This window comes from Phascolarctos cinereus, unplaced genomic scaffold (genome assembly GCF_003287225.1).
Source record: "Phascolarctos cinereus isolate Bilbo 61053 unplaced genomic scaffold, phaCin_HiC Scaffold_5;HRSCAF=322, whole genome shotgun sequence".
In the NCBI taxonomy this organism is placed as follows: domain Eukaryota; kingdom Metazoa; phylum Chordata; class Mammalia; order Diprotodontia; family Phascolarctidae; genus Phascolarctos; species Phascolarctos cinereus.
In genome coordinates, this window is record NW_027555958.1 from 388,939,073 (window position 1) to 388,943,356 (window position 4,284).

The following is a 4,284-nucleotide window of genomic DNA, read 5'->3' on the forward strand; positions in this document are numbered from 1 at the left end:
ACTGATTACCTCCTGAAAGAGATCTCAAAATGAAAACTCCCAGGAATATTGTAGACAAATTCCAGAGTTCCCAGGTCAAGGAAAAACTATCACAAGCAGCCAGCAAGAAACAATTCAAGAATTGTGGAAACACAATCAGGATAACAGAAGATTTAGCAGCTTCTACATTAAAGTATTGGAGGACTTGGAATATGATGTTCTGGAAGCCAAAGGAGCTGGGATTAAAACCAATAATCACCTACCCAGCAAAACTGAGTTTAATCCACAAGCGGAAAAAAAAAAAAAACTGATATTCAATGAGACAGAGGAATTTAATGCTTTCTTAAGAAAAGACCAGAGCTGATCTTGTGGGGATGTGCTGAAGCAGGCGCCGAGGGCTTGGCTCAAACCGCTGCAATACCTGGAGGACCACACTGCGGGGGGCCCCATCATGCCCGGCCACCTGCAGGAATGCTTCAGCTGCATCGTCACCAAACGGTTCGACTAGCTATTTGACGACGAATCTGACCCAATTCAAGGTGCTGAAGGCAGCCGAGAACAAGAAGAAAGAAGGTGGTGGCGGCCGACAGGCCCGGGCCCACGAGTGTGGCACAGGCTGCGGCCCAGGCCGGTTCGGGCGGCTTGGGCGCGCCCAGGAAGCCACTGCGCAAGGAGTCTCAGAAGGACCACAAGAACCCGCGCCAACAAAAAGAACGAGGCCCCCCCGCCGCGGTCAAGAAAGAAGGGATAAGACCAGTTGGTAGAAGGCCTGACTAGCAATTTCAGGGTGAAGGAAAACCAGTTGATAGGAGAACGGAAAGGCGACCACCTCGTGAGCGACTATTTGAAGAATTAATTGAAGAAAAGGGTGAAGGAGGAGAATTTTCGGTTGATAAGCCTATCTATCATTAACTGGCCGATCCCAGGTCCTGGCGGTCCTGGAGGAAGAGGACGTGGTGGTCGTGGCCATGGAATGGGCAGAGGATATGGTTTTGACTCTCGTGGAAAGAGGGAATTAGATAGGCGCAGTGGAAGTGATAGATCTTTCTCACATTCACATTTCAGCGGTCTGAAGCACGAGGACAAGCGTTGTGGAAGCGGCTCGCATAACTGGGGAACGGTCAAAGACGAGTTGACAGACTTGGAGCAGACCACTGTGACTGAGGAGACCCCTGAAGGAGAAGGGCACCCAGTGGCTGATGCAGAAAATAAAGAAAAAGAAGTGGAAGAGGCAAAGGAGGAGTGCCCCAAAGAGATGACCTTGGATGAGTGGTAGGCGATTCAGAACAAGGACCTGACCAAAGTAGAATTTAATATGCGCAGACCCAAGGAGGGCACCCACAGGTAGTGGAAGGAGGGCTTCGTGCTCCACCAGTCCATGGGCGAGGAGGCTCACACCGAAGAATCTGTGATGGATAATCACATTCGTAAGCCCACCAATGATATTGCATCCCAGCTGGAGATCAAGTTTGGAGACCTTGGTCGCCCAGGACGTGGCCATGGTCCCAACCACGCAAGCAGACCTGACAAGTCCTGTGCTTCTGCACCTGACATAGATGACACACAGGCTTTCCTGGCTCTGGCCTAAACTGGACGTCATCAGGCTGCCCCGGCTTCTTTGTGGACCCTCCTCCAGGAGGCTTGCATGCTTTTTAAAAAAGACTGTCATTCATGCCATTCACACCTAAAGATTGAATTTTATCTGTTTTGAAAATGAACTTCTCTCGCTACACAGAAGCAACAATATGGTAGTCAGTTCTGTATTTAGAAATGTAATGGTAGTAGGATGTTTTCATAATTTTCAGAGATTAGGGGACTCCTAGGTAGCTTAGTGAACACTGACACTGAAGTCACTAGGACCTGAGATCAAATGCGGCTGCACACCAACCACTTGACACTAGCTGTGTGACACTGGGCAAGTCACTTAACCCCAACTGCCTAAAAAAACCCAAAGCATAGTTTTAGAGATTATGCATTTTTCATGGATACTTTTTTGCATTGCTGCTTGTAAATACGCATTTCCAAACTTGAAATATAGGTGTGAACAGTGTGTACCAAAAAAAAAAGAAAGAAAGAAAGAAAGAAAGAAAGAAAGATAGATAGAAAGAAAAAAAGACCAGAGCTAAATAGAAAATTTGACTTTTAATGCAGGACTAAATAAAACATAAAAGGGTAAACAGGAAGGAGAAATCATAAGGGAATTATTAAAGTTAAACTTTTTACATTCCTACATGAAAAAAATGATATTTGTCACTCATAACACTTTTCTCATTACTAGAGTAGCTAGAAGTGTATATTAACAGAGGGCACAGGTGTGATTGAATATGAAGGGATGATATCTAGAAAAAAATGAAATGGTGAGAGGAATGTACTGGGAGAAAGAAAGGGAGAGGTAGAATGGGGTAAATTATCTCACATAAAAGAGGTAAGAAAAAACATTTACAGTGACAGGCAATATAGGGGTTGTAAGAGGGAGTGAGTGAATCTCACTCTTATCAGAATTGGCCTAAAGAGTGAATAGCATACACAATTAGGTATAGAAATTTATCTTACCCTACAGGAAAGTACGAGGCAAGGACATAAGAAAAAGGGGGGGGTGATAGCAGGGAGGGCAGGTTGGAGGAGGGAGTAATCAGAAGCAAACACTTTTGAGGAAGGGCAGGATGAAAGGAGAGAATAGAATAAAGGGGAGACAGGATAGGATGGCAGGAAATGTAGTTAGTTTTTTCTCAACATGACTGTTATGGAAGTATTTTGCATGACTACACATCTATAACCTATATCCAATTGTTTGCCTGGGGGGGGGAGAAAGGAGAGAATTTGGAACTCGAAGTTTTAAAAGTGAATGTTAAAAATTGTTTTTACTTGTTACTGGGGAAAAATAAAGTACCAAATAAAAAAAAATGAAGTATTCTGGCCATGTGGTAACAGCAAAGGTTGAATTAATCACCAGACAGTTGGCATTCTTTCAATGTCCAGAGAAAGTGAGAAGGGAAGTTGTCACTTTGTGTTGCTTCTCTGTGGTGTATTTGTGGGGGAACATGGACAAGAGTGATACAGAATGAACAGGAGAAGTTAAGTTTCAATCAGAAGCATTGCAGAAAGTGCTTATATTGATGATGCCAAATATGCATTGTGGTATGGGAATGTCAGACTTATTGTTTGCCCATGATGGTGCCCCCATTCCTAGAATAAATCCAATATGATAAGAGAAAAAAAAAGGTAATTTGACAGCTTCATGGAAGATGGATTGGAGTGGGGAGAGCCTTAAGGCAAGAAGACCAAACAGAAGGCTTTTGCAGTACTCCAGATGTGAGTTGATGATGTCATGCACTAGAGTGGTGTCAGTGGGAAAAAAAAAGAATAGCTCTAGATGAGAGATAATACGAAGATAAAATGAGATAATATGAAGATAAAATGTAGAAGATAGATAGATACACACACACACACACACATATATATATATGCATGCATACATGCATGTATGTATGTAAAGCTCTCCACACCAATGAAATCACTTGTCTAGGTATCAGTCATCATCATATCATCTTCATGATTATCATTATTTAATATTTTTAAGTGTTTTAAAGGACTTTCAGGAAATTTCTTATTTAAACTTCTCTGTGGAGGATACTTTTTAGAATTCAGATTTATATGTGAAAATAAAAAGACTTGGTAGACTCACAAATGTTTTATCTGTTTTGATGGATTTGTGATCTCATTTGTATTATATATTTCATTACCTGGTGCACATTGCAACCTCTCTATGCCTTTTCTTATGTGATTTTACATTATGTCTTTCATGAAATCTCTATAGAAGAGCTGTTTGATTATTCTTCTAATTCTTTTCCAAGCTCAGTATTTCAATTTGGCATTTGGGAAGCCCATTCATTTCTTCTCATTTGTTAAGAGTGTCGCATCTCTTTTTTTTTGAGAACCTATGTTTTATCTTTTGCTCTGTTTTTATATATAAAGTCCAAATGGTAATATTGTATAGCCTCCTCATTCCCATTGCACAACTTACCATTGTCTTTTGTGTAATATACTGTCACATAAAATATATATTACAAAACATATCTAACTTTCCCAGCATGTGCAGGTTTGCCTACACATTAAATCATATTATGTGCTTCATTACTTTTTAATCATATCAGATATAGAGAGAGGGACATCTGGTTCACTGATCTCATTTTAAATATCACTTTAAGAAGAATCAAGGTCAGAGAGCTATTCATTATTAAATGTCAAAAGATCAAATATTTGACATTTATATAAAACCATCCTTGGAGAACTGAGATGAAAAAT

The 4,284-nt window shown here is 41.0% G+C and overlaps 1 pseudogene; it reads left to right on the forward strand.

Annotated features, from left to right (window-relative positions):
- Positions 1–363: 363 nt before the first annotated feature.
- Positions 364–3,045, forward strand: LOC110197687 (SERPINE1 mRNA-binding protein 1 pseudogene; annotated as a pseudogene).
- The last annotated feature ends 1,239 nt before the right edge of the window (positions 3,046–4,284 follow it).